Source organism: Tachysurus fulvidraco, chromosome 10 (assembly GCF_022655615.1).
Source record: "Tachysurus fulvidraco isolate hzauxx_2018 chromosome 10, HZAU_PFXX_2.0, whole genome shotgun sequence".
Classification (NCBI taxonomy): domain Eukaryota; kingdom Metazoa; phylum Chordata; class Actinopteri; order Siluriformes; family Bagridae; genus Tachysurus; species Tachysurus fulvidraco.
This window is the reverse complement of record NC_062527.1, coordinates 14,965,469-14,982,221: the sequence shown is the minus strand read 5'-3', so window position 1 is coordinate 14,982,221 and position 16,753 is coordinate 14,965,469. Positions and strand designations below refer to the sequence as shown.

Sequence of the window (16,753 nt, the reverse complement as noted above, 5' to 3'; positions counted from 1 at the left end):
TCAGATTTATTGTGGTCTGGCAGACAGATTTAAACGAGTGAAGATATCAAGACTGGTGTATTACTTTTTACTCTCATAAAATTGCAAGAATCGCTTTAAAAATTTACCCCTTAAAGTGAGCACAATCTCTGTTCAAAGTACAGGTAAGCTTTGGGTGCAGTTACTCACCTGAGGCAGGCACCAGTATAGATTTAATTCTTGATGAAAAGGAACAGAATTCTACAGTGTGGCAATGCTGCCATCTCATGGTAGGAGAAAAATACTTCTTGATTTTTATTTATTTATTTATTTTTACGTTTTAGTCTGTTCTTTAACTAGTAATTCAGTTATCTTTGTATAGAAAATGCAGACATGAAGGTAAATCAGAGTAGTGAAAGTCCAGATATCATCACATAAAGCCACTCATAAGCAACAATATAGTGTAGAAAATTAGCCATTTCAGTGAAGTAAGGAGTAATAGAATAAGTAGAATATGTAGCATTTAATTTATATAATAATTTATATTTAATTTAAAATACAATGAATCTCAATACAAGTTATACACCAATGGATTGCAGGCAATACAAAAACATAGGCATAATCATTTAAAAGCTGATACAGCTTTACTGCATAGAATTGTTCAACAATATTGAATTCATTTCTGGCACGACCTCATGTATGAACATGTGTCATCATAATTCATGACCCATTTCATTGGTCAAAAGTGGTCTGGGTCATGAATTCTCTTCCTACTCATTCAGTTAATGTAACAATTTTCTTTTTCTGCAGTCACAGTTGTGTATATGCATAATAATCAGCAGCTTAATATTTTCTTCAGATTATGCTTCTTGACACTGTGCTAATACTCATCACTGGACTGCTGTTTCTGTCCTCAATGGATGTCATTGTTGGCACACTTTTGGATAAAACGTAGTAACAAACACAGACAGAATCTAAAATTGAGATCTAATATATAACCGTGTAATGCTTCATGATCGCTGTGTTGATCCTCATCATTGAACTGATGTGTCTGTCCTCAATGGATGTCATCGTTGGCAACCATTTGGTTAAAGCACAGTAACAAGTACATACAGAAATAAAAATTAAGATCCTTAAAAAAAAAATCTGTTCTAAACAATGACTTTTATTGGCTACTTAAGTAGATACAGACTCAACCAGATAATGCAGAATAATTCCACCTGTTAAACCACATCAGTCTTGGGAGCATCTTTTATACCTATAAAATCTTCCCTGGACTTTTGCTTTGCCATTTTCCTTAAGTCCCATCGGCACCGAACAAATGGGTGCACGGGCAGATTTAGTGAATCATCACAGCTGTATCTGTTACAAAACAACAAAGACTGAAGTCAAATTATAACCATATCCTAATATGTACTCATAATTCTGTGATATACTGAAATAAGCATATATTAAATATCTTCCTCAAGCTACATTTAAATGCGGTGTATTTAACCCTGATTGTTAGACAGGAATAATGCTCCAGTTCCATTTAACTAATGGAGCTTTACATATTTATATATGATATTACATGTTTAAATATGACAGAAGATATGACATGAGAAGAATAAAATATAACAGGGCAATACAAATAATCCCTTTCCCTTATGAGTTACTATTCTATAACAAAAAAACCTCTAGAATTATTAATTATGTTAAGAATTTTATATAAAAAAAGTTTTATTTCTAGCCCATGTAACACATAGTGACCATATTTTAGGCACTGTCTATAATATCTGTCACTTATCAGGATAGATAGAAAGAACACTGTAAGCCCAGATAGTTGAATAGCCTCCTGGGTGAACGGAATCATCAATAAAAGAGAAAAAGTTAGAAAATTATTTGGTCGGAATCTGTGGGAGCCAACCAGTGAAGTGCACGGTCAAAATAACGTTAATGCTGCGTTTATGCCTAATCACAGTGATACAAATTCTGTGTCCATGGAGATAAAAAGGCCTGGTCGTCACTGAAACTTACATTAATATTACTGTAATATTCTTGCATTACTATCAAATGCAAGTATATTCTACTACAACGTAGTAAAATATACTTAAATTCTAATTAATGGTTTCATTAGATATAAAAATCCAGGCTTACAGAGAACCTACAAGACTTCCATTATCATTGAGAGTTTTTTGTTTATTTTGTGCCCATGGCTTGAGGGTATAGGTTTTCAAAGCTTATGTATAATTCACAATTACCTATATATATTTATATAATTATCACTATTATTCTGTTCTTGTCTGACAGAAGTTGAACCTTGTTGTCTTCTGCCTCTGTAATCCATCCAGCTCAAGATTCAATGTGTTGCACATTCTATGATTAATTTTTTCTTGCCAACTTTGTAAATATTGGCTATTTGTGTTACCTATTCAGATCAAACCAGCCTTGGCTTCTCTTTTGACCTCTCCGTTCAACAAATGACCAAAGCCACTGAGATCTAATTATTTGCCCAATTCTAACTTTTTCATGTCAATGTTAACTGAACCTTTTGACCTGTATATGCATGATTTTATGCACTGGCTTGCTGAAGCATGTTTAGCTGATTTGATAATTGCATGATTGTAAAGTATACAATTTATAGCTGCATCATCAGGGTAGGATGAACATATTGAATATATTTAATTATGAAACCTGAGGTCACTTACTGATGTGCAGGTGATGTGTTCACATAGTCAGGGTTCAGACATAACAGATCGATTTTTAGCGGCTCACTGCTGCCAGAACAGAGAGAGAGCGAGAGAGAGAGCGAGAGAGAGAGAGAGAGAGAGAGAGAGAGAGAGAGAGAGAGAGAGAGAGAGAGAGAGAGAGAGAGAGAGACGTTTGTTTATGTTACTCAATTTTTGCTTATGATACTTTCATTCATATCTGGCCAGGCAGCAGAAATTTGTGTCACAGAAATAACACAGAAAATACCAGCATGATTCTAACGTATGATCGGATGGGAAGCTTAGAGCCAATGGATAATGATCAGTCTGTTGGCGCCACACACAAAACCCCGCCCCAGCACAGAATACAAAAACATCTTACCTCATGTTTTGAGGATGTTGGCTCTCTGGCAACTTAATACCTTTGTTTTCAGCTGTTTATAAAGGCAAGCTTTCTCACCTGTGTATTCTCAGTGTATCTCTGTAAATATGCTGGTGTGATAACTTCACCTCTCCGCTCCTCTCCTCTCCTCTCCTCTCCTCTCCTCTCCTCTCCTCTCCTCTCCTCTCCTCTCCTCTCCTCTCCTCTACTCTCTCCTCTTCTGAAAGCAGTCCTTGTCCTCTCCTGTTCTGGAAGCAGTCCTTGTCCTCTCCTCTCCTCTCCTCTTTCGCCTCTCTTTTCCCCTCCCATCCCGTCCCGTCCCATCCCATCTCTGAACTTCTCCTCTCCTCTCTTCTTGTCTCCTCTCCTCTTGTCTCCTCTCCTCTCCCCTCTCCTAATCTCTTCTCTCCTTCTCTCTTCTCCTCACTCCTCTCGTCTCGTCTCCTCTTCTCTCATCCCGTCTCATCTCTCCTCTCCTCTCCTCTCCTCTCGTCTCTCCTCTCCTCTCCTCTCATCTCATCTCGTCTCGTCTCGTCTCGTCTCGTCTCTCCTCTCCTCTCCTCTCTTCTCTTCTCTTCTATTCTCCTCTCCTCTCCCCTCCTCGTCCTTGTTTGGCAGGAGGTGCAATGCAGGACAGTGTTCACTGACAAAGCTCATTCAAACGCATGAGAAAAGTAAGTAATAGGTGGCTAACAATTAAAAAATGTCCCGTCACGTGTAATGTTAATGCGGTGCTTCTGTTCATGTCTACAAATGACTAAAATATGCTTAGATTTAAGAGTACTACGATCAAACTTAAATCATTGGTGTACGTTCCAAATCCCTGCATCCCTGCAGTGAAAAAGATTACTGGATCCTTCAGCAAAGTCCTTAACCTGCAATGTGCTAAGGATATTTGGATTATAATTCTCAAATGGATAGATCTCATTATGAACCATCATTCATATCACCTACTGCCATAAATATTTTGTTCATATCGGGTAAATGAATAGGAAGTTACAAGGTTTACAATGTCTAACCCACTGACACTGAATAGGAATTCTGTTGGATTATTTATGTTAGTATGTACTTAATATTTTTGTGCATTACACTAACCAACAGTTTATTAGGAATAATATAGTAAAACTGGGTTGGATGTCCCCATTGCTCTCAGAACAACCTCAATTCCATGCCTGGATTTCATGAGATGTTGGAAACATTCCTTTGAAAATCCTGGTCCTTGTTGACACGGCTGCATCCCATTCTCATAACTTCTGATGATGTCAGCCGCACATTCAGACCACAAATGTGCTTCAGGGTTCAGTTCTGGTGACTGTGGAGGCCACTGAAGTCTACTAAACTCAATGTCAGGTTGAAATGACATTTGAGCTTTGAAAACATTCCTCACAGCATTAAACCACAAGTAGCAGCCTGAACTGGTAATAAAAGAAGGTGGAGTCAATGGAATCATACTAATCATGCCAAATTTAGACCCTCCCTTATACGTCCTACAGAAGGAATTAAGATTCATCAGACTAGATGACCTTTTTTCCACTGTGATCTCAGCTCTATGTTCTTGTCTGACAGAAGTTGAACCTTGTTGTCTTCTACCTCTGTAATCCATCCACCTCAAGGTTCAATGTGTTTCACATTCTGAGATGCATTTCTTAGCGTTAGTCAGCCTCGCCATTCTCTTCTGACCTCTCCGCTCAACAAATGACCAAAGCCACTGAGATCTAATTATTTGCCCAATTCTAACTTTTTCATGTGAATCTTAACTGAACCTTTTGACCTGTATATGCATGATTTTATGCACTTGCTTGCTGAAGCGTGTTTAGCTGATTTGATAATTGCATGATTGTGCACGTGCATAAATTTTCCCAATAAAGTATACAATTTATAGCTGCATCATCAGGGTAGGATGAACATATTGAATATATTTAAATATGAAACCTGAGGTCACTTACTGATGTGCAGGTGATGTGTTCACATAGTCAGGGTTCAGACATAACAGATTTTTAGCTGCTCACTGCTGTCAGAACAGAAAGAGAGAGAGAGAGAGAGAGAGAGAGAGAGAGAGAGAGAGAGAGAGACAGACAGAGAGACAGAGAGAGAGAGAGATTACCACATGTGTATTTGAGTTGTACTGCACAGTTACTGTGAGACTGTGAGTTACAAAATGCTAAGAACAGTCTGAGGAAACTCTTCACATGGTTCAATTCTATACTTTGCAGCCTAGTGAGGCTATTAGATACAGTGAGAGGAAATGAGTATTCAGTAAATATATCACTTATCCTAATTTGTTGTGTACCTGGAGCCTATCCCAGGAGACTTGGGGGACTAGGCAGGGTACACCCTGGACATGATGCCAGTCTAACGTTTGTTTATGTTACTCAATTTTTGCTTATGATACTTTCAATCATATCTGGCCAGGCAACAGAAATTTGTGTCACAGAAATAACACAAAAAATACCAGCATGATTCTAACGTATGATCGGATGGGAAGCTTAGAGCCAATGGATAATGATCAGTCTGTTGGCGCCACACACAAAACCCCGCCCCAGCACAGAATACAAAAACATCTTACCTCATGTTTTGAGGATGTTGGCTCTCTGGCAACTTAATACCTTTGTTTTCAGCTGTTTATAAAGGCAAGCTTTCTCACCTGTGTATTCTCAGTGTATCTCTGTAAATATGCTGATGTGATATTCACATATGTCTTCCTGAACAAGTAAAACTTGTCTGAGGTGTTTCTACGTCAATTGATCAAATCAAATCTTCAACTCGTAGTTGTTGTTTTTGGCCTGGTATAAATGTTATGCATGTGCGCATGTGTTCCTAGAGGCAATTTAGAGTTCTACTGCCATGTTTTGGGGAGGTGAGAGGAAACTGGTGACCTCAGAGGAAACCTATATGCATATGTAGGGAAAACCTATGAAACTCTCTTCAGAATAAATAGAGAACAGGTTTTATTTTCACTATTATTATTTTTTATTAGGTAGTAATTATCTGAGTCCATGTCACTCCATCCTATTTCTATTATTTGTTTTGGTATGTTCTCAGTGAATTGCTATATTCAAACGAGAAAATCTAATGTGCTTGGATTTTGTTCAATTTCATACAAATGACTTCACAATAAAAGATGCACTTTAATTCAGCTTCTAAACCTAGACTTTATGAGCTGTACACAGGTCAAATTTTTCCCTAATACAGTTGTTTACAATGCAAGCCTAAGACTTTTGGATTGTATCTTGAAACCCTACTGTCTTTATACTGTGCAAGGTTGCTACTTTTAATAAAAGAAACCACTCAACAGCTCAGGATGCAGCTAGAACATTTTCTTTTACATAAATAGCTTCAACACAGGTGTTATAATTTGCCAGCTAAGGAAGAGAAAGTCTTTTCAGTGATTTAATTGCAAATGCTGAGGAAAATGATAAAATTGCTCTGCTAACAGGCTTTAAGCAAAAAAAGATTTTCAATAGCCTCTTAAATTTGTATTATACGTTTTTGTTGTTGTTGTTGTTGTTGTTGTTGTTGTTGTTGTTGTTTTAAGTACAATTGTATTATTTGACTGAAATTGTGTTCCTCTGGACCTATTATAGCCTGATATATTCTTATTTCACTTAGAACAATGGCAATGTAGGTGAAACGTGGCTTGTGAGTAAGAATTTAATCTTCATAAACCAGAAATTAAGACCAGTGTATTGCTTTTTACAAAATCAATGGGATCAAGGTAAATGTCACATAAAGCCACTCATAAGCAACAATATAGTGCAGAATATGTCAACAACAATGTATTGGAGACAGTGAGCCATTCCAGGAAAACAGGAAGCAGAATTTACAATAGTGATGGTTCTTAGAGGTGTAATAGAATAATTAGCATTTAATGAAATTAAAAAGACATGTAAAATACAATGAATCTCAATACAAGTTATACACCAATGGATTAAAGACGATACAAAAAGTATAATCATTTAAAAGCTGATACAGCTTTACTGCATATGATTGTTTAACAGTAATGAATTCATTTCTGGCACGACCTCATGTATGAACATGTGTCATCATAATTCATGACCCATTTCATTGGTCAAAAGTGGTCTGGGTCATGAATTCTCTTCCTACTCATTCAGTTAATGTAACAATTTTCTTTTTCTGCAGTCGCACTTGTAATCAGCAGCTTCATATTTTCTTCAGATTATGCTTCTTGTCACTGTGCTAATACTCATCTCACTAATACTCGCTAATACTCATCACTGGACTGCTGTTTCTGTCCGCAATGTAAATAAATAAATAAAATACAGTAACAAACACAGACAGAAACTAAAACTGAGATCCAATATATAACTGTGTAATGCTTCATGATCGCTGTGTTGATACTCATCACTGGACTTTTGTTTCTGTCCTCAATGGATGTCATTGTTGGCACACTTTGGGCTAAAATACAGTAACAAACACAGACAGAAACAATAACTGAGATCCAATATATAACTCTGTAATGCTTCATGATCGCTGTGTTGATCCTCATCATTGGACTGATGTGTCTGTCCTCAATGGATGTCGTTGTTGGCAACCTTTTTTTAAAACACAGTAACAAACACATAGACAACGATGACTTTTATTGACTACTTAAGTAGTTATAGTTTCCACCAGATTAATGCAGAATAATTCCACCTGTTAAACCACATCAGTCTTACCTTTAATTGTGAATAGGTGTGTCTTCAAAATTTATAAAATCTTCCCTGGACTTTTGCTTTGCCATTTTCCTTAAGTCCCATCGGCACCGAACAAATGGGTGCACGGGCAGATTTAGTGAATCATCACAGCTGTATCTGTTACAAAACAACAGACAGAAGTCAAATTATAACCATATCCTAATATGTACTCATAATTCTGTGATATATATATATATATATATATATATATATATATATATATATATATATATATATATATATATATATATATACTGAATAAGCATAGATTAAATATCTTTCTCAAGCTACATTTAAATACACCCTTATTGTTAAACAGGAACAATGCTCCAGTCATTTAACTAATGGAACTTTACATATTTATATTAAATTTTTGTTTATATTGATTGTTTAAATAAATGGGTAAAAAAATGAGTGTATCATACTTTAATAAACATTAACAATTAAATATGGCAATGAACAGAAAAAAACATTACAGGGCAATAACAATAATCCCTTCCATTATCAGTTACTATTTTATAACAACAAAACCCTCTTGGATAATTATTTATGTCAAGAATTTTATATTAACACTTATTATTTCTAGCCCATGTTACACATAGTGACCCTATTTTAGGCCCTGTCTATAATATCTGTCACTTGAGATAGGTAGAAAGAACACTGTAAGGATGAGTTGAATTTAATTAAAAAATAATAATAATAAATGGTTGCCTTAAAAAATTAATGTGTAATAAAAACGTGATTGATTGTTATTTTAAGTTCAATACATTAAACGCCATGTTTATTCAACTTCAAATCTTAACAGTATCATTCCTTTGTCCGATTACAGAATAAATGAAAGTGAAGTGAAAAATAAAAAAGCAAAACACAAAAGCATATATTTTTTTCTGTTTTATTTCAATTTAGAACATGGAATTCAAAGTTTTCATTTCTCTTCCATCTATTCCTGAGACCTGCAACACAATAAAAACAAAACAGTTAACAATCAATGCTGGAACGTAAACTAATCACAACAATAAACTATTTTATATATAACATTTTTTTGGGACTTTATTAAAACTGAGTAACATTAGTTATGTACATAAAATTAGCCATTTCACCAGCATTGTAATCAACGTAAAAAGGAATTAACCACCCGCCCAAAAAAGCAGCAATAAGAGGTGAAAATGTCTTGTCAAACTGTTTAAAACAATATTTTTCACTTTGTACAAATAGCCCATAAAGTGACAAGGTGGCCAGGTTAGCTTACATGTGACTAACAAAAATGTCCGTAAAATTGGTTAAAACATCGTTTTGCACTTCTGCATGTACAGCCAATGGAGTCATAAGGTAACTAAGTTAACTAACAAAAGGGTCAAATTAAACACACACTGTGGTACTACAGTTTTACCTTCGCCCTCCTCTCTCCTCTCATCTCGTCTCCTCTCTTCTTGTCTCCTCTCCTCTCTTCTCCCCTCTCCTCTTCTCTTCTCTCCTTCACTCTTCTCCTCACTCCTCTCGTCTCCTCTCGTCTCCTCTCCCTTCCTCTCCTCTCCTCTCCTCTCGTCTCATCTCGTCTCGTCTTGTCTCGTCTCAACTCGTCTCGTCTCATCCCTCCTCTCCTCTCCTCTTCTCTCCTCTTCTGGATGCAGTCCTTGCCCTCTCCTCTCCTGTTCTGGAAGCAGTCCTCTCCTCTCCTCTCCTCTCCTCTCTTTTCCCCTCCCATCCCATCCTGTCCCATCCCATCCCATCTCCTCTTCTCTCCTCTCCTCTCCTCTCCTCTCCTCTCCTCTCCTCTCCTCTCCTCTCCTCTCCTCTTCTCTACTCTCATCTCCTCTCCTTTCCTCTCCTCTCCTCTCCTCTCCTCTCTTCTTGTCTCCTCTCCTCTCCCCTCTCCCCTCTCCTCTTCTCTCCTTCTATCTTCTCCTCACTCCTCTCCTCTCCTCTCCTCTTCTGGAAGCAGTCTCCTCTCCTCTCCCCTCCCCTCCCCTCCTCATCTCTTCTGGAAGCAGTCCTTGTCCTCTCCTCTCGTCTCCTCTCCTCTCCTTTCGTCTCCTCTCTTCTCCTCATCTCTTCTGGAAGCAGTCCTTGTCCTCTGCGCCTCGTCCTTGTTTGGCAGGAGGTGCAATGCAGGACGGTGTTCACTGACAAAGCTCGTTAGGCGGCCGCGTTCACACGCAAGAGAAAAGTAGGTAATAGGTGGCTAACAATTAAAAAAGTCCCGTCATGTGTAATGATAATGCTGTGTTACTTCATGTGTATTGCCTAAAAAAAAATCTGTCTCCATGGAGCTAAAGGGACCTGGGCATAACTCAAACTTTTAAGCAATTTAACAAAGTTACCTTACTAGAGGTACACTTACTACACTGACACTGAATAGGAATTCTGTTGGATTATTTATGTTTGTATGTACTTAATATTTTTGTGCATTACACTAACCAACAGTTTTTTAGGAATAATATAGTAAAACTGGGTTGGATGTCCCCATTGCTCTCAGAACAACCTCAATTCCATGCCTGGATTTCATGAGATGTTGGAAACATTCCTTTGAAAATCCTGGTCCTTGTTGACACGGCTGCATCCCATTCTCATAACTTCTGATGATGTCAGCCGCACATTCAGACCACAAATGTGCTTCAGGGTTCAGTTCTGGTGACTGTGGAGGCCACTGAAGTCTACTAAACTCAATGTCAGGTTGAGATGACATTTGAGCTTTGAAAACATTCCTCACAGCATTACACCACAAGCAGCAGCCTGAACTGGTAATAAAAGAAGGTGGAGTCCATGGAATCATACTAATCATGCCAAATTTAGACCCTCCCTTATACGTCCTACAGAAGGAATTAAGATTCATCAGACTAGATGACGTTTTTTTTCCACTTGTTGTCTTCTGCCTCTGTAATCCATCCACCTCAAGTTTCAATGTGTTTCACATTCTGAGATGCATTTCTTAGCCTTAGTCAGATCAAACCAGCCTCGCTATTCTCTTCTGACCTCTCCGCTCAACAAATGACCAAAGCCACTGAGATCTAATTATTTGCCCAATTCTAACTTTTTCATGTGAATCTTAACTGAACCTTTTGCCCTGTATATGCACTTGCTTGCTGAAGCAGGTTTAGCTGATTTGATAATTGCATGATTGTGCACGTGCATAAATGTTCCCAATAAAGTATACAATTTATAGCTGCATCATCAGGGTAGGATGAACATATTGAATATATTTAATTATGAAACCTGAGGTCACTTACTGATGTGCAGGTGATGTGTTCACATAGTCAGGGTTCAGACATAACAGATCGATTTTTAGCTGCTCACTGCTGTCAGAACAGAGAGAGAGAGAGAGAGAGAGAGAGAGAGAGAGAGAGAGAGAGAGAGAGAGAGAGAGAGAGAGAGACTTCTGTGAGTTACAAAATGCTAAGAGCAGTCTGAGAAAACTCTTCACATGGTTCAGCTCTTCACAAGGCTATTAGATACAGTGAGAGGAAATGAGGAAAGGGGAAAAGAGTAAATATTATTTTTGTGTATCCATTTATCAATCCATTCTCTACACCACTTATCCTACTGGTTGTGTACCTGGAGCCTATACCAGGAGACTCCGGGTAAAGGCAGGGTACACCCTGGACATGATGCCAGTCTAACCCAGGGCACTCTTTTGTTTATGTTACTCAATATACTTTCATTCATATCTGGGCGGGTGGCAGAAATTTTAATCACAGAAATAAGACAGAAAAACCAGCATGATTTCTAACGTATGATCTGATGGGCAGCTTAGAGCCGATGGATGGAGTTTGTTGGTGCCACACACAAAGCCACACAAAAAGCCCCATACAGTACAGAACACTTTTACAGCACTCACTTATAGTTCAACACGTGTACATGCTGTAGCTCCCTACTGACTTTTATTGAAAGTTTACCTACTTTCAATAAAAAGCACTTATCTATTTGTGATTGCTGTGAATCATCTAAGGAATGCGCATAATTCTACCGACATTAAAATGTAGTCGACTGTTGTTGTAGTACAGCTTGTATTGTTTATCTCCACAAACACTGCTCATTACTTAGCAACGTTGTGGTTGGGTTGGTTCATTGCCCAAAAAAATCACGCTGTGGTTTAACAAAGTAGAATATATATCCTTATGTGGTGGTTTTTTTAGGAGAAATTTATTTAGAGTTTACGAAACACGTCACAGTTGTAAGCAAATTGAATCACTCAATGTGTTTGTTTATTTATTTGTTTATTTATTTTAGGTGAGTAAGTGAAAACAGGTGAAAACCAATAAATGTTTCACTTGGACATTTGACATAGGAGTGTCCAAGTGAAACATTTATTGGTTTATTGTTTCGTAAACTCTAAATAAATTTCTCCTAAAAAAAAACACCACATAAGGATATATATTCTACTTTGTTAAACCACAGCGTGATTTTTTTGGGCACCGACACTGATTTTTTTTTACAACGACAGTCGACTACATTTTAATTTGACATAGGACATTTGACATAGGAGTGTTTAAAAAAAAGAAGTAAATTTGTTTATAGTTCTAAAATGTATGTCATGTTGAAAACTATTTTAGACAAACAAGAAAGATTGGTTTGTTAATCGGCCAGAATTCAACAGACGTTGCTGTTTGGAGGTAAAGCAGTTATAATATTATAAATTGGCGTTATTAGAAACCTTTCTTTTAATAGTATATTGTGTTTTAGTCCTCAAATACATTTCTATGTGATGATGACGATAATAATAATAATAATAATAATAATAATAATAATAATAATAATAATAATAATAATAATAATAATAATAATAATGCAAAGATTGTAAAGATACCCAAAATATCTAACTAATAAATTGGAGTAAGGATAGTTTTAAATACTTTTACCATCACTGTTAATGATATATTGTTAGCATAAAAAATTACAAAACAACAACAAAAACATCTTACCTCATGTTTTGAGGATGTTGGCTCTCTTGCAACTTAATGTCTTTGTTTTCAGCTGTTTATAAAGACAAGCTTTCTCGCCTGTGTATTCTGAGTGTACCTCTATAAATATGCTGGTGTGATATCTTGACATCTGTCTTCCTGAACAAGTAAAACCTGTCTGAGGTGTTTCTATGTCAGTTGCCAAATCTTCAACTCGTAGTTGTTTTCAGCAATGTATAAATGTTATGCATGTGGCATGTGTTCCTTGGGACAATTTTGAGTTCTACTGCCATGTTTTGGGGAGGTGAATGGAAACTCGTGACCTCAGAGGAAACCTACAAGCATATCTGAAAACCTTACGAAACTGCACGCCTGTGTTGCTGCTATGTACTGTATATCTAAGAAAAATGTCAGAACTGATCATTATTTTCTAGCTGCTTCCTGAGCGGTTGAGTGTTTGAGCAGTTGAATTGTTTTGTAATAAAAAAAAAGTATGATAAAAAGGTTTTTGCTGCTTTTATATTCGCTGTATTATTGGACTGTTGCTAGAGTAGGAGAAAAACTGAAAAGTATTCCACTGAACGTTTAAGACCCTGATATATTCAGCAAGGAGTCATGTTCTTATTTCACGTATAACAATGGCAATGTAGGTGAAAGGTGGCTTGGGAGTAAGGTTTCAATACAAGAGTCCAACCTAGTTTCCCTGTTCTACCACATAATTATCAGATTAACTATGCTCTAACCCCATCCAGGGTGTATCCTGCCTTGATGCCCGATGCCCGCCTGAGATAGGCACAGGCTCCCCGTGACCCGAGGTAGTTCGGATAAGCGGTAGAAAATGAGTGAGTGAGTGAGAGTGACTGTGCTCTAGCAGTCCATATTGGCGGTGTGGAAAGCGTGTGCTGACACATTCTAATCATTTATTTTATACTTAAAGATGTTGAAATGGCACTTGTGGCAATGCTACCATCTCATGGCGAGATGAGACGGTGCCCAAAAACCTTTTTTTTTTCTTTTAAATCGAAGTCAAGCGTTCTTTTATTAAGGCAGCGAATTAATCAACCTTGTGTACAGAATGCAGACATGCAGGTTTCAGTTTTTAACATGTAAAACCATTTCTCAGCAATAACATAATAGGTGTAAAAGATTGAAGAAGAACTAGAAGAAGAAACATGTAAAAATAACAAATGCAAATTGAATGTCATTAAGGTTAATCCATTACAAGCACTGCAAACAACATAGACCAAACTATTCAAAAGCTGATACAGCTTTACAGCATACAATATGACTGTTTAAACACTCTCATTCATTTCTGGTATGACCAGGAAGATATGAAAATTCACCATCATTATTCACAACACGTTAGGTAATGAATGTGCGCTGCAAATTGCATGACACAATTTGTTGCATAGTTATGGTAATGAATATAATGACAAATACAAGATTTTGGGGTGTGCTGATTTTTTAGCTGCAGGGCAGGTCATTGGGCACACAAAATGATCGCAATGTACTCCAATATTAAAAAGAGTATGCTTATATTGTAAAATAATGGTTAAATATTAGTATGTAATAGATTTGGAAATGTGACCTGATTGGTGCATTTTGGGAATAATAATAATAATAATAATAATAATAATAATAATAATAATAATAATCAGCAGCAGCAGCATCACCAAGGGTTAGGACTGGGTTTTAGATTCCTGCCTCTGTGGTGTGTTTATGATGTGCATTACAATTGGTTGGCACCATATACAGGGTGTCCACCGCCTTGTGCACGTGTCCCCTGTTAATATGCTCCAGGCTCCCCGAAAACCCCGTTTCAGATAAATGGTAAAGAAAACTGATAGATAGATAGATCACCATAATCTTGTGTGTAATATGATTTAAGACACTGCTTCTTGCCACTGTATTGATCCTTATCTTCAGTTTCTGTCGTCGGTGTCTCTGTTGGTGTGCTTTGGTTGGCTGAAACACAGCAACATGACCATTACATGTACTGAATGTCAAATTGAGATCTCGATATGTAAATCTAAAATAAAAGCAAGATTGTTTAAGGAGATTTTTACTGGTTGCTTCTATGACATAATCTCAGTCTCATGCAAAACAGTTGCAGCTTTCTATCCATGTTCTGTCTTACCTTTAATATACCACAGGTACATCTTTGAATTCTATGGACGTTTCTATGGATTTTTTTCGTAAGCACCAATGGCAGTATCTGACTGAGAGTCCTGATATACAACGCAGATCCCCACATCTGTACCTGTCAAATCAACAGCAACATTACATCATAAACAAAAATATAACTCAAAGTTACATTATAACAATAAATACAACTCAAAGTTACATCATAACCATTATATATAAGAAATATGACAAATATATGGACAGTTTGGAACGTGTCCAAATACACTTCACTAATTCTGAACTTTAACGTAGTCTGATGTGTATTTAACTTCTAGAAAAGGAATGAATGAATGAATGAATGAATGAATGAATGAATGAATATATAATATAATGTAATAACATAATATAATGAGGCTATAACAACAGCAAAGGCCATAATCATAAAGTCAAGCATAAGTTTAACCATCTTAACACAACCGTCATATTAGAAGTGTTTCCATTAGCATATTGAATGCATTTTGCACAATGCTTGCACGCATTCGCAGTTCCATCTACTGTTTTATTAATGGTGCTTGCCAAGCAACATTCTTACTATTGTGCATACTCTTCCGGAAAAAACTCTTCTTCGGCGCGTAACTTGTCCTGCAGCATTTGTCCTAGACCCATGAATGAGGTGTCAAATTGACCGGCTCATTCAGGAGACGTGTGCAATAACTTTTCTAAGCGATCCGAGTAACGGTACTTCCGGTACCGGGTCTCAAAATGGCCTTTTTTTCCCATAGACTCCCATTATAAACTTTGGAGGTACATATCACACATACTGTAGGTACATATGTGACATATCAAAACACTCTGCCTCACGTGTATTCTGGTCACGTGATGTAACGTGAAAATGAAAATTTAGCACAACATGGACATGTGACATATCAAAACACTCAGCACGATGAGGGGAACTTGCCACGTGCAAGCACCATTCACATTTTCTTCAGGAAATGTATGTTCTAGTTTCCGTTGTCATCGTATGTAACATGAAATCCAAAATGTTCCCACACACCGGATTTGAACGACACAGGCGCATAGATGGTATACAACATTTCAGCATCTGACATTTGTTGCTTCCTAAAGTGTCCTAAAATTATTCACAAATTTTAATTCATTTTTCCTACATAGGATGTGTTCTAGGTCAGTTTTGATCCATTTGTATCACATATAAAAACTACAAAAAGCCCTGCAAAAAGCTTCTTCTTGTATCGTTCTATATTGGGGCAGCTGGGATATGTCATGGGATAGTGTTCCGGATGTCTGACCAACTTTTATTAACTTAATTTCGATTTGCTATTGACTAATAATATATTTTGACGTTATCAGATCGCTATCAGTGTGCACGTCAGCAACCACACCAATATCTTTAGACACAAACCTTTGTTTGATTTAATGACAGATAACAATGTGTTGTTAACAATTGTGCTTTGTTAACAATAACAATTGTGTTTCCTGTTTTTTTACATTCTAGTAAAATAGAAGGAGAAAAAGCCCAAACTGTATAAATCTAATTTTATTACAGCAGTGATTTAATTAGAACACTGAATTCGAATCTTAGACTTATAAACTATAGTAAAAGAAGTATAGTATAATTAGAGATTTAAAAACAGATATTGTAATAAGTCTGTCCGTGTTTTTGTACGGTTTCTGTCTGCTCTCTTGTCCTGCTGTTAATTGTTGGCCCCGCCCACTTATTTGTTACCATGGACACTACTTGCACTCTCTTCCCCAGGTGTTTTGTCTTTGTCTCTGATTGTCTCTGCTTTGTGATTGGTTCCTGTTTACTACATTTACTCTGTTTGTTCACTTCCCTGGTGTTGGTCGTTGTTGGTATGAGGTGTGTTCATGCCCCGTGTTGCCCCGTGTTGCCCCGTGTTGCCCCGTGTTGTTCCGTGTTGTTCCGTGTTGCCCTGTGTTGCCCTGTGTTGTTCCGTGTTGCCCTGTGTTGTTCCGTGTTGCCCTGTGTTG

At 37.1% G+C, this 16,753-nt stretch overlaps 1 long non-coding RNA gene across 4 annotated transcripts in view; it reads right to left on the bottom strand.

Annotated features, from left to right (window-relative positions):
• Nucleotides 1-6,877: 6,877 nt before the first annotated feature.
• Nucleotides 6,878-16,753, bottom strand: part of LOC113654943 — a 10,191-nt gene continuing 315 nt past the window's right edge. The window contains exons 1-6 of one of the 4 annotated variants that reach the window (XR_007144265.1): nucleotides 15,336-15,493; nucleotides 14,757-14,879; nucleotides 12,641-14,584; nucleotides 10,949-11,017; nucleotides 7,704-7,838; nucleotides 6,878-7,580 (exon numbers count right to left, since the gene is read on the bottom strand). This is a non-coding gene — a long non-coding RNA (uncharacterized LOC113654943). Of the gene's footprint in view, nucleotides 7,581-7,703; nucleotides 7,839-10,948; nucleotides 11,018-12,640; nucleotides 14,585-14,756; nucleotides 15,494-16,753 lie in introns of those variants that run through there. The other 3 variants (XR_007144264.1, XR_007144262.1, XR_007144263.1) reach the window with 3 other exon arrangements.